Source organism: Octopus bimaculoides, chromosome 10 (genome assembly GCF_046866305.1).
Source record: "Octopus bimaculoides isolate indiv1 chromosome 10, ASM4686630v1, whole genome shotgun sequence".
NCBI classification, from domain to species: Eukaryota; Metazoa; Mollusca; class Cephalopoda; order Octopoda; family Octopodidae; genus Octopus; species Octopus bimaculoides.
The window spans coordinates 82,730,488-82,745,871 of NC_142937.1; the positions used below are offsets into that span (position 1 = coordinate 82,730,488).

General features: G+C 31.8%; 1 protein-coding gene and 1 long non-coding RNA gene across 24 annotated transcripts in view; one reads left to right on the forward strand and one right to left on the reverse strand.

Annotated features, from left to right (window-relative positions):
• Nucleotides 1-15,384, forward strand: part of LOC106871599 (tyrosine-protein phosphatase Lar) — a 591,306-nt gene that overhangs the window by 101,891 nt on the left and 474,031 nt on the right. The window lies entirely within an intron of this gene.
• LOC128248925 (uncharacterized) overlaps nt 1-15,384 on the reverse strand; it is a 93,894-nt gene that overhangs the window by 44,945 nt on the left and 33,565 nt on the right. The window lies entirely within an intron of this gene.

Here is a 15,384-nt window from a genome sequence, read left to right on the forward strand (position 1 = left end):
ATATAAACATTCTTGGGGTGTACCTGTTTACCAAATGTATTGGTGCATCTTTGTATTAGGACTAAAACAACTGTACCACTCTACTATTAGCAGTGTCAGTGGACAGTTTGTACATGTGCAGCAAAAGACTTTGATACTTAATAATATATTAATGTTACAGAATACTAAATAAAATAAAATTGGTGTGCTTGTGTTTTTAAAGACTACATTGACTTCACTACAATGTATTTGTAAATACAAATTCTTAGAGAGATATTAACATTAATCTGTAGTCAAGTTAGAAAGTAGGGTGACCATAGCTGATGAGCTAGAAAATGGTTAAATGATTTAGAACATATGGAATTAATTATTAGGTATTATAATTATAAGATATGGGTAATGGATTGGCAAATGTTTTGCAGTATTTATTCCAGCTATTCTGAGTTTAAATATAACTGAGGACAACTTTGCCATTCATCCATTCTGGTTTGATAAGTATTGGAGATGATGTAATCAGCTAACCCCTGAACCTTGTAGGCCTTGTGTTTAAATTGGAAACAATTAAAAGATATCTATTCTCTCACCCTCATTGCACTTAGCATTTTTTATTCTTTTTAATAAAATAATCAGAGAAGGAAAAGCCATGCCCATGACCATTGCAGCTGCTTCCCATATCATTTGGATTGATGCGGTTAATGTTCTTTTCAACATCTTTAAGTTGGTGTCTGAAAGAAAAATGTGTGGGAAGGGAATTTCAGAAGATTGCTGTTCAAAGGAGGAAGGATTGGATAAAATGTGTAGTGTTGTGTTTAGGACATGAAACTCAAAAAATAAGAGGTGGTGACTGGAGGAGAAAATGATAGTGGAGTTAGTTCTCCTGAGTGAAGAAGGCATGTGCTTAGTTTATTCAGATAAGCAGAAACTATATAAATAATGAACGAAGACACAACAAGCACAGAACACTGATTCACAGAATGTGTATGTGAACCAGTGGTTGATGCTGTTTGGTGTTGAAATTTTGCCAATCTATCAGTTGTGCTTCTTCTAGATGTAGTCTGAGAGTCTGTGTGTACAGCAGTATCAGCTGCAGAATCCCATGGATATGAATATTACTCCACTATGAATCTTACTTGAGTTTTATGCAATATGTCTTTTTATCAAGTCATTATAAATCAGCTCTTGAATACAACAATGGCTGAATGGTTCTTGGGTCCCTGTCAGAGAGATTGAACATGTAAATTAAAGATTTATACATTGTATCATGCTGATTCAGTATGAGAATAGCATAAAGAGTTACTTGCATGCTAATTCAGGTAATTCAGTCGTTTTAACAGCTGAATTCTTATAATCAAAACTGACAGGGATACACTCTTTTTACAAATCAGCTCACTAAACACATTGCACTTTAATATAACAGGATGTTTATTATAGTAGTTACTGCTAAAACCTTTCCACTTGGAGTCGTCAAGAAGGGATCCTCTGCTTGATTGCTATATTTACCAGAAACAACATCCAAATCTTCCTCAAATCACACTCTACAATCTTAAAACTGGAAGGATACATCAGGCAATGCAGTCTTAGATACACTATTCCTAGAAAACAAAGCTGGGATGGTTATGACTTAAATAACTTTGATCATGAGCCTTCTGAATCAGTACTGACTTCTGTAAATATTTTTTAACTGTGTTTTTTCTCTTCTTGCCAGGTGCTTCTCTAGCTATATATTTCTTTTAATTTAACTGCTTATGCTAACTTCTACACAGCAATATTTTTCTGCTGTTTAGTCCCAGATCAATCCTTATCAAACAGGCTATTGATGAAAGACAAAACAGTCATGATTGTCCTGTCATTTTGTATATTGAGAACTACAATGTCCAGTGCATCTTCCATTTTTTAATACACTAGTATGGGATTTGAAGGAGATTTTGCTGTTATTCTGATCAAGTCAAGCAACTGTGTACAAACTCCCTTGTAAGCTTATCTGTTGTATTGTTATTTAATGGAACTCTTCATATTATTTGTTGTCATTTTGATAAAACTGGATTTAAAACATCTATTACCAATAACTTACAGTTGTCTGACTTCATATCATCATCGTTATGTGTCCCCATTTCCATGCTAGCATGGGTTGGATAGTTTGACATGAACAGACAAGCCAGAGGGATATGCTAAATTTTAATGTATGCTTTGGTATGGTTTCTTCAGCAGGATGCCCTTCCTAACACCAACTACTTTACAAAGTGTACTTGGTGATTTGTGCACAGCACCAGCATTGGTGGAGTCACCAAGTACCTGCAAAATAAGACCCTCAACTGAATTAGGTATAGAATTGAATGGTAAGAAACAGGGATAGACAGGAACAAGTGTCTTGCTGATGAGGTGAATAAATGGCTTGCCCACTTAGAGAGAGAGAGAGAGAGAGAGAGAGAGAGAGAGAGAGCGAGAGAGATGTGATATCAAGATACAAGGTGAATATGAGAGACATAATAGGATAGAGAAGCAGAAAAACTGTATGTATAGGTAAGTGCGCTGAGTGAAAATAGTCTGACAGACAATTGGAGATAGGGAATGGGTTGGATGCAAAGAATATCAGTTGAGCAGAGAGAAAATGAATGAAAGAAATAAAGTAGTTCAGAAGATTGAGTTGTGGGGAAAGTCTTGATAGAATCTCAATTCTGCTGAGAAAGACAAGTCTTCTCAAGTACAGCATATCACTATCCATCTTGGTTCCCCATCATCCCTTCTGAGAGACTCAACATCTTGAGGTCAGTCTTCACCACTTCATCCCTGGGTCTTCCTCTTCTACAGACTCCTCATCTATCTGCATCACATGACCATACCAGCACAGTCTTTCCTGTGCACGTTTGATGCCTCTTATGGCCAATTTTTCTCTCAGCACATTTGTTCTTCGTTGTACAGGTTCACTGATGTTGCACATCCATTGGCGCATACATGTTTCATTTCTCTCTAGTCTCCACATATCCTCTGCATTCACAGCCCATGCTTCACAACCATGTAGCATTGCTGTTCATACAGAGGCATTGTATATTTGCTTTTCACTCTGAGAAATAGACCTTTTGTTATCAACAGAGGTAAAAACTCTTTGAAGTTTCTCCAGCCAGTTCTTATTTTAGCAACTATACTTTCATAACACTAATGCTTTTTATGTGGCACCTTGGTTTTAAGATATCAATTCTATTGTGGTGAGCAGGTCTTCCTGAGTACAGCAATGCACCACATATCTCATTCTTTTGTCATCTCCTTTGTAAGGCTCAGAGTTTTGAGATCAGCCTTCAATACTTTGTCCCATGTCTTCCTGGGTCTTCCTCTTCCACAACTTGCTTCCACTTTAAGTGATCGGCACTTCTTTATGCAACTACCTCATCCATGTATTGCAGTATTTTGTCATTTTTTTAACGTTCTAAGTTTGAATTTGAAAAACTATATATTTAAAATTAGCAATAGCAGGAAAATTAATGATAATGAGCGGACTTGTCTTTTTTGTGTGAAATTTGCTACAATGCTTTTTGATGCATTGATTTATCCTCAGTTTGGTTTCCATTGGGAGTTTGAGCCCTTAAGATTATAAAGACCTGCAAAATGAATCAACTTAATTTTGTATTGAGCAACAAAAAGATAATAGATGGTCTTGAAATTGGCAGCAGTGATGATGAAGACAGTGTTAGTATCTGTAATAATATCTAACCTCCCAAATCTGTAACAGGCCATTGGGAAAATTGAAAACCTCTGTGCAAGTGTTATGTTGTGGCCTGAAGTAATAAACTTGGGCAATGTGAGAAATGTATAATGAAATCGTTGATTCTCTTCATCATCACAACTAATTCAATTTTTTCAGAAAATCATCATCATCATCATGATCACCATCACCTCTACTAATGAATGAATGATAAAACCTTAATGAAGGAATGATAAAACCTCTATGTGGTTTCACAAACTGATAGAAATAACTTCCAATTATCCATTAAACCAACATCTATAATTTTAAAGAAACTACAACCACATTAAATAATGTAGTCCTACCTACAATATTTAAGTTACTGATAACATATTTAATTCAAGGAGCATTAATAAACTAACTGAAAATAATTATATAGTGAGAGAATAGAAATGTTTGTAAATAACTATTATTATTTTTAATGTTTTGTCTGATATGACAGACAATGTTAGAAATGTTTAACTTTGTTATAACCTTGTCATCAAAGCATTGACTTTCTTTACTTGATGGAAATAATAAAAAGACAGGATTGTTATGGCTGAATTGTGTCTCACTATAGTTGAATCAGGGCTGACGTGAGACTAAATGACAAAAATAATCACCCCTATCATCTTAATTACTATCAGGAGAGTGATTGTAACATTTAGGGGCTTTTTATCTCCATGAAATATTTTATCTGAAAAATAATTTGCTTCTCAATTTATATCAATTTTTATTTTACTTTTAATAAAAGAACATACTATATAACTGAAAGCTACTAATTTTGAAAGCAATTTCTGTAACATAATTATTACCTATAACAAATTAAAATTTTCGAGTATATGTAGAATTCTAATCAAATTATAATATTGATAAATATAAGCAATAATAGAAATATTAAAGAATATTGAATTATTTTCTTTGAAAATTATTAATTATTACCATATTTCTATTTGATAAATGTATTTCATTTTCAACTTCATAATATTTCACATATTTTTAATTGAATAATTGTGAACAATTAGCATTGTATGGTACATGTATTTTATTGTAAAAATTATTCAATTACCATTGTATTATTCATTACAGTTGTTTTTTATTCCATAGCAAATGGGCTGGGCTTACATTTTCATGCTATATTTTATTCTGTATCCATTTTATAGCCTGACTTTCTTCATGTCATAATGTCGTAAGTTCACATTCTTCCTAAGTTTAGTTTATCATTTTCAACTGTGTATTTGGTTTTCATGAAATTATACCATCCATGTAGTTTTTCATTTAATTTCACTCCTCTTACTCAAATAGATCACGAGTCTGTTAAGCATTTCATAGATCTCAGATGTAAACAGAATATTACAATCCTCTTTCATCATTTTGCCTCCAGCTCAGCCCCTATCTTCACCACTGCCACCACCACTACTGTTACTAGAAACAACATCTTTCATGAATGAATGATTGAGCATTCTTGTGGCTGTTTTAGCTGACAAAAATAAAAGAACCCTACGACATATATTTCTTTAAAAAAGAGGGCGCAATTAAATAGTTTTTGTCCTACCTATGAAATATTTACAATTCTCTAATACTCTTTCATCCTACATAGAATTTATATATTATATTCTATATACTATATATGCTAATTCTAATCTTACTTTCACTTTCATTTTCCTTTATTTGTATCAATGATTTTTTTACAAAGTTACTTATCTTTTAAGCATCCCAATTTTCCTCTTAATTCATAAATATTAAACTACATTAATGATGTCACAAAAGTTTGAAATTAATTCCTGGTTATTAAAATATCCACTTGAGAATCATGTTAACAATATTTATGAAAATAATTTTAAATATTTAATAACATAGTTTGAAAATATCAGGATATAATGAGCGAATCCATGAGTAGAAAAAGTGTATTTAATTAATGATAATGAAGCTAAGCTGTTAACAAGATGAATATTTTCATCAATTTCACATTCAAACCTGGAATGCATTCAGATTTTGTATTATCTAATGATTACAGTTAAGCACAAACTACTAAAGGATGAAAATGATTTTTTTTATATATTTATTTAAACAATAAGGTAGATTTGAATAGGAAGTTCAAAAGATTATCATTATTATTATTATTATTATTTTATGTTTGACTTTTGTTTTGCATTTGTACAAGTTGGATCCAAGTCTCACCCAGAGACCTCAAGAGACAACAAGTTAGAAGTTCATGTAGGTGTTATGCCTAGGGTACCATATATTTGGATTTGTACAGTTTTGTTCAAGTGAATGTTTAAGAAACCATAAGAAAATTATGTTTGCTTTAAAATTTGAGATCACATAGACAGTATTTTACGTAGGATATGGGCAGTTCCCATGAGCACTATCTTTTGGACTTCAGCCATTTTGGGGTTTCCTGGTATCTGAGCTAGGTAGTAATCAGCCCGTTTCGCTGTCATTCCCAGGGCACCTATGACAATAGGTATTGTTTTCGTCTTCAGATTCCACATTTTGCTAATTTCTATTTCAAGATCTTTATATTTGCTCAGTTTTTGGTAGGTCTTGACAGATACGTTTATATCAATTGGGACAGTCATATCAATGAGGAGGCATGATTTTTGTCTGAAGTCTTTCAGTATGATGTCTGGCCTATTTGCGTCTATCTTTCTGTCAGTTTGAATGGTGAAGTTCCAGAGGAGTGCGATGTGATCATTTTCAAGTACTGGGGGTGGTTTGTGTTCCCACCAGTTTTTATCATGGGGCAAGTCCAGGTTTTTGCATATTACCCAGTGAATATATTGTGCAGCTCTATCATGCCTGTTGAGATACTCTGTAGGCGCAAGCAGACTGCACATGGAGACAACATGATCGATGGTCTCATTTTGTTGTTGGCATATACGACATAATGGGGAGCTGCCGTTCTTTAATATGTTGGCCTGGTAGTTCTTTGTAGGTAGGCATTGATCTTGGGCTGCTATGATAAACCCCTCTGTTTCTGATTTCAATCCAGAGGCCATTAACCATTGGTGGGTAAGGGCTTTGTCAATATCTGCATTATTATTATTATTATTATTATTATTATTATTATTATTATTATTATTATTATTACTCTTTTACTGAAACTTCTTTTTTTAGTGTTTTTGTTTTAATTTTGTTGCTTTCTTCACTACAGCCTCTAGTTATCTACTTTATTAAACATTGCAACATTATCTTATGATAAAATAATTATTTCATTATTAATATTCAAAAAAATTTTTAATCAACTTCAGAGAATATTTCATATTATACATGATATACATTTAATTAGTCAAAGAGGGTGGGAGAGTAACTATGACCTTTAAAGGCCATTCATCCATCCCAGAATAGTGGGATTCCTGTAGTCAGTGTTTGAACTTTTGTAGATAAAAGTATACCTGAAAAATTTAGGCAAATGTATGCTGGGGAGAAATTTCACAGGGTTGCAATTCTTGGAGAAAGGATCAAGGAAGTGTTTAAAGTGGAAACTGGGAGTTGAGATGCAGTATGATTGATAAGGAAAGGAAATCTTCTATAGGATTGGGTAGAAGTGATTTATTGCTAAGTAATTCAGTGAGATGGAAACCATTGCAATAACAGTTGAAGAGAAAAGGGAGAGGAAACAGCATAACGTTTGTAGTGTGTTGGCGAGTGAATATTTGTCTTGTTTTAAATACAGTCTAAGTGATTTAACATCACCACCTTGCTCTCAGTTGCTTTTAGAGGAGCCCTCTCTTTTGCAATCAATCAGGTTAGCTCTCCGATCTCTGGTCTAAGGATAACTTCTCCCACTTGCTTTGAGAGTCTTCAAAAGAGTCATGGGTACTGACTTACCTCCTTTTATTAATCATTAAATAAATAAAACTGGAAGTGAAACTGTTTCTAATTAGGTTGGCTCCAGAAAGTAAGAATCAGATGAAATACTTTACTTACTGTGTATGGAGCTCTCTGTTTTGCTTATTGTCGAATAAAGTCCTCTATGTTTTTACTTATAAGCATTTGACTTTCTGACACGAAGATCTGAATCAGCTAATATATTGAGAATTAATGATGCAAGGGTTATCCTAGAGATGAAGGTTCTAAAAGATGAAAGCTTTATATGAATATGATATGAAATTTATGTCTGCTTTGCCTAAATGCTAAAATAAAAAAAGTGGGGATAATGAATTGGAATTAATGATAAAATCTGTTACAAAAGTGAGATATCAGGTTCATCATGTTACCAAATTGGTGTTTTAACTCTATCATAACCAAAATTGCAACTCATATGCAGATGGATAGTGGTGGCTTTATATTTAGAAATCTGAAGATTAATCTTATTTATTCAGTTTTTATAGAAGAAAAATAAAATTTTAATACTACTAAACTAAGGAATTGTATTTGATAATGATATATATAAAAATAATGATTAGAAAAATATTTCACTTCATAATCATAAGCTTTGTAAAGAGCAGCTGCAATTTCAGGCTCTTGAAATTCTTCAAAGAAAGAAAGAAACTGTTTTCAAAACTATCTACTTGGCTAATTTTTAAGCTTGATTTATAAAACGTATTAGATACTTGCTGGAAAGTTCATATTAACTTAATTGGAAACCTACTTACAGTGAGATGGACAATCATATTGTGTAGTGATACTAAGTGGAGGCGCAATGGCCCATTGTTTAGGGCAGCGGACTCACGGTCATAGGATCGCGGTTTCGATTCCCAGACCAGGCGTTGTGAGTGTTATTGAGCGAAAACACCTAAAGCTCCACGAGGCTCCGGCAGGGGATGGTGCAGAACCCTGCTGTACTCTTTCACCACAACTTTCTCTCACTCTTACTTCCTGTTTCTATTGTGCCTGTAATTCAAAGGGTCAGCCTTGTCACACTGTGTCACGCTGAATATCCCCGAGAACTACGTTAAGGGTACACGTGTCTGTGGAGTGCTCAGCCACTTGCACGTTAATTTCACAAGCAGGCTGTTCCCTTGATCGGATCAACTGGAACCCTCAACGTCATAAGCGACAGAGTGCCAACAACAAGTGATACTAAACTATAATATAATGGTAAAGGAACTAATTAAACTCAAAACCAGCTTATACAAAGTAATGTAAATTATACTAAACATGATATAATGGTATCATAACCATATCCTGAAAGTTTTCCAGTTACATTGTTAAGCTTTGTTATTGGATAACCACTCAAGGACTACTCAAATTTCAAGACCTACCTATAAAATGTTCACTTTATTAAGAAGTACTTAAAAATAAACTCAGTTTCAGTAGTTGTATACTGGAAAACTGAAGTGAAATAATCTAAGGAACTGATCAATTTTCCTTTTTAAAATATTTCAGGCCTTTTTGCAGTGTTTTTGATCAGGTGTGGTTAGACCACACCTGATGGTGACTTGCTAACTTTACATCTCATTTCCCATTATCACAACAGATTGTTACCTTGAAGATTTATTCAGTTTGAGGCTGCATAATGTTTTCCATCCTTTCTGATTAAATAAGTTTGGTCTTATTGTAATTTATTGTAATTAACACTATATCATCTGACGACTAGGGTGCTTATAACAGAATTTACTCTGTTAGGTTTCTGGTTTGAGGTTTCTTCCTCCTTCCATCTTACTTATTCCAGAGTTCCTGTAAAAGGCCTCAATGTTTTCCCTTCTGACTAAAAGATGTAACAAAAAATTACTTTTTCTTTTTTGCAAGTTGTGTGGAATAATGTTACATAAATCTTTCTGTATATATTAATTCTTCCAACTGCACTACTCAAACATTTTGATATAATCTTTGTTCTTCAAAATATGATAGTAGCTGTGTTATTTAAAGCTAACAAAATAAGATAGTAGCTGTGTAATTTAAAGCTAACAATTAAAATGATCAAAGTGGATATTATATATACAAATACATCACTTTTATATTAAAGTTTAAAAGTGGGAAGGGCAAATTTTATAGCATCCACACTTATGTCAGTATCAACCTCTCTCATTCTTAAAATATGATCGATTAGAAGGACCCACAAGAGTGTTGCACTAATTTTTCGAAAATATACAAACAACAAAATTTGCCTCAAATTACACCCTAACATTATAAAAAATAAAGGTCTTTGGATAATGTGTTACTAAATAAGCTATAATCAAAAAGGCTTGCTTAGTTGATTATTTTTTCAAATTCTCTCATTAGAACTGAACAGAATTTAAAAAACAAGACAGTTCAGCTTCTGTTAGATTTCATATTATATTTCATTTTTCACATGCGTGGCATGGAAGGAGAGGGGAACAAATTACTGTATATGATTATGTTGAACAGATAATCAATAGCTTTTAGAATTATTATTTTCTTCCAAAGTCCCAATAGCAATTTAGAACCCATATGCATTATAGATTCCTGATACTATGACTACTGGCATTGGCTAGTCAATGATAAAGCTATTGTGAGAAATTTACTGTTTATATTTCTTGTTTAATATTGGTAGCTAAGAGTTAAAGGGACATAACTATATTTTAACTCCAAAATACAAAATTAACTGCCACTTGTTTTCTTTCAATAATTGAAAGATATTACTTTCCCATTTTGGATACAAGATGTATAAAGTAGACTTAAATACACACATACTTTTGGTCTCACACACACACACACACAAGGCAAAATATGATTTCTTATAATATGTGTCCTTGCCGACTATTCATTGCAAATAAGTAACTTCTTGATGGTAATTAAAAATTTCTTTATAATCAATTTTTATTTTATTTATTTATTTATTTATGTAAATTATTGTTTAGCTAAGGATATATGAAGAATAATTTTGGAATAAATGAAATAATGTTATCTATGTTTCTAGAATTGACTATATACATTGGGTAGGAGTGTTAACGTATACTCATTGGATATTTATGTACATGTAATACATTTATACACACACACACACACACACATGTTTGCATGTGTATGTATACAAATATATGCATGTATGGAATATCTATATACTTGTTTCATTCATTTTTACACCAGATTTTCTATCCTGGCACAAACTAGACAAATATATTAAGGAGAAATTATTTTACAGCTAGACACTCAAGATTCCTTTAACTAATATTTACATGTTTTTCAAGTAAGGAATCTTTTTTTTTATTCCACATATCTCTGGAAACTTAATGCCAGCGAACACACCATTGAAAGGAAAATGAAAACACACACACACACACATGTGTGTAGTTTCTCTGTGGGGGTGTGTATGTGCAGAAGATATAGAAGGGAATTATGTATAAAATACGTTATATGAGGGAATATGCAGTGTGTTATGTATTATATATTTTTCATATATACATACTGATATATCGTGTGTGTGTGTATGCGCGCGCGCAAATATATATTTTTTCTGTGTTTTCTATACTTTTTCATGACAGAATAACTGAAATTATGATAGTAGATATTACTTACTCTTGCATATCGACACATCTCTACAGCAGATCATTGTTATGTACTTCCATATAAAAAAAAAAAAACCAACAAATAATGTTAATAGTAATGATAAAAATAATAATAACAAAGTAATGTAGCTTACTTTAGTTTATTGTGCCTCACTTTGTTCCTACTACTTTATGATTGAGTGGTTTGTTAAATGAAGGGGTTATCCAGATGTAAAAGCTGAATGCTTTATCTGTATGTCTCATTTTGGACATCACAATACAAATGGAATAAAATACTGTTGCCTTTTCGTTTTTGATTTTTCCTTCTGCTCTTGCATGTTAGCATAAGTCAAAAGGTTATGAATATATTAGGTCTTTTACACGAGCTGATTAGCCAGAATGGCCATCTTAACAACAAATATTCAGTTAAAAGTTTAACAAACATGGATTAAGACCAGTGGGGGTGGGCTATTCTCGGTTACTTGACCAACTAGAAATAATAGCAAAATCTCACTCAGATCACACCCTACTGCCCTAAAGAAAGAAAAGAATACACTGGATAATGTAGTTTGGATATTCCTAAAATTACAAGGTAGGCACAGGCATTCTTGACCTGATGCTAAACAACAACTAAAGTATTATGTCTCATAACTATGTGTATGTATGCATGTGTGTGCTTATGCATGTACAAATATCATCATCATATATACACACCCACACACACACATATATTGTAAAGTTCTAGTCAACATGAACTTTGTAATAAATTTGATATTACACTTAACATTAAGTCATCTCATCAATATATATATATGTGTGTGTGTGTGTGTGTGTGTGTGTGTATGTGTGTCGCGCACACATACACACAAACATGTATGCATGCACACACACACACACACACACACATATAGATGTACATATGTACTTATAATAGACAGTAACTGATGATATACATTATATATATATATATATAGATATATATATATATATATTTATTAACATCTAATATTTATCAGAAGTAACCAACTTACTCAAGGTCCAAGAATTTTGTGCATTGGCACTTGGCATGAAACTCTCAGACCTTGAGTCAGTCTCTTACTTCTGCTAAATGCTGAATATTAATAGAGATATACATATACTCATATTTTGAGTTCTAGTTTCCCTGTTTACACCAACTTACCTATATATATATATATTATATATATATATATATATTATATATATATATATATATATATATATATATATATATATATATATATTATATATATATATATATATATATATATATATATATATATATATATATATATATATATATATATACTACTACTACTATTACTATTGTGCTGGATCTCTGAGCAAGATGCTTCATTCCACTGGTGTGTTTTGTTTGGAAAGGCAAATAAATAACTAAAATACAGGTTCCACTCCACTATCTTATTCATTTGAGTAGTTAGCAAGGGCATCCATGCAGTTGTAAAAATAATTGGTATAAGAAAAACAAGAATGAAAAAATGAAAAACAAAATGCTAATTATTTCTGAAATATGTTATGTCATCCAATATCAGGTCTAATGAATTTCTTTATGTGAAGAAAAATATATTTCTATAGCTGAACTTCATTTCCTGTTATAGAAACACAAATCTCTCCTGCATGTTCTTAATATCTTCCAACTTCTTATGAGTTATAAGATTCTTGACACAATATAAGCAATTACTTTCCCTATCAAAGATTTCCAACTAACCAAATACTATTTCTTACTCTTTGTTGTATTAGCACTTTCAGTGATAGAATTTTTCTATTTATCCTCTTTGTCAATGATATATAACTTGTCAAGTAGATTTCCAATAATCATTTCTGTTCCATAAAACCTATAAGATTAGCTTTTCCCAACACTCTCCTTCTCTCTGTCTCTCTCTCTCTCTCTCCCCCGCTCCATATATATATATATAAATAAGAAAATGTACCTCCTTTCAATTGTGTGGCTTCTTTCTATCTCCTCAAGGTTTAGTTTGAGATTGTGTAAAATGGATTTATTTTCATCTATTATTTGCTGTAAGTGAAAATAAATATAAAATAATATAAAATAATCATAGAAAGATGAAACTCTATTTACCACTTATATTTTCATTTGTGGTTTTAATACCATATTTTTCAGTTATATGGTTTCATTTTCCATACTAAAACTAATAATTTTGATAAACATTATTCTTCAATATTTATGTTTGGAAATATTAGCTTCATACTTTGTCATAAGTTCAAATTCTGCTACATCAGGTTTTATTTATCACTTAGTCAGCTTTATTCAATTTAGAGGAAAGTATACAGTATGCAGAGTTAAATGGTGGGTTTTATTCAAATTTTCTCTGTTTTAAAACTTTTGGATTAACATTCATATTATTATTGTTATCCTTGTCATCTTCATCGTTGCCTCTGCCATCATCTTTATTGTTGCTTAGCCCCAACACAAACCCCCATGAAAACCATGATCTTCCCAGCTGTTTTTGTTTTATTTTTTTGCTTTTTAGTAATGGCATATCATGAATGATATATGATTTATGCCATTTTTTTTTTCTTAAGGTGGCAGGATGTGGTTTTAAGGGAATTAGCTGCTATTTTAGTAGATCAAATAATCATGGATTGGCTTTCTTATTGGTGCAAACATTTGTGTGTTCATATGTGAGTGAAGCAAATAATTAAGTCTATAATTGAGTTTCAGTTTTGTTTGGCAAAAAAGTGACAGCTTCATCCATAAGCAATCATATGAACAAAAAAAAAATATAATCTCACCTTGTCATTCATTTCCATATCCACAAATATATACATTGTGTTTTATAGCTATTTTACTTGTGCTCATATAGTTGTTTTACACATAACACAACAGCGCCCTCTACAGTATACAAATACAATATGCTTGCTATCATTGAAAGGGAATATGAATGTATTTTAAACAGTATGACTATTCATCTTTAACCCTCCCTAAGGATTAATCATGTATGTGTTTCTGACAAAAATGTTTTTTTACCTGATTGTTTCATTACATACCTTTTTGTGGCAGATTTCATGTCAGTGTCAACTTGGAATTTCATCCTTCTGGAAACTAACTATAAAATAGCTGTGATATGGTTTGGAGTCAGGTAACCAACTAAAAGATTCCTAGCATTCTTGCATCCTTTCCTCTTTAAGCTGGCACTGGAGTCTATGATTGTTTTCTATACCAACATTATACTGAGGATGCTGAAGGGAAACTCTGAGATCCACCTATGACACATTTTTAACTGAAAACCCTGGATCTAGTTTGGACCATGACACAAAAGGACAATTTGGTTTTGCTTTCTTGGATTGCTAAAAATAATATTGCTGGTGATAGCAATAATCAGTTGTAACTTTGGTAAAAGTTCATGCATTATGGAGGAGAGAATAATTCAGTCTGTCAACCCTAGTATTTGACTAATACTTAATTTTATTGGCTTTAGGAATTAAAATCAAAATGTAAAGAATAAAGAACAAAGCTAAATATGGCAATGGATTTTCTGTAATGTTGTAAGTATCAGAATTAGTAATTCTGATACTTTTCTATTGATAATAATAATAATGATAACAATAATAATAATAATAATAATGATGATGATGATGATGATGATGATGATGATGATGATGATGATGATGATTTCTACCATTAGCATAAGGCCTGAAATTTTGGCTGGAAGGGGATAGTTGATAATATTGACTCCAGTGCATAACTGGTACTAATTTCATTAACCCCAAAGGATGAAAAACAAAGTCAACCTCAGTGGAATCTGAACTCCGAACATGAATATGGATTAAATGCCACTAAGCATATTGTCTGGCATGCTAATGGTTCTGCCAGTTCACTGCTTTAATAATAATAATAATTATAATAATAATAATAATAATAAAAATAATAATAATAATAATAATAATAATAATAATAATAATAATAATAATAATAATAATAAAAAGGCTGATAATTGTTTCTTTTATAGGCACAAGCTCTGAGATTTGGAGGAGAGGGTTAGTCAATTAAATGAACTCCTGTCTGTACATGATTGGTACTTTATTGAGGATATGAAAGGTAAAGCTGATATTTGCAGGATTTGAACTCAGAAAGAAAAGCCATATGTGTATATATATATATATATATATATATATGCATATATGTATGTATATTCATATGTATGTGAATGTATATATTTATATGTATGTGTTCATATGTAGGTATGTGTGTGTGTATATATATGTGTGTGAATATATGTATGTATATATGTG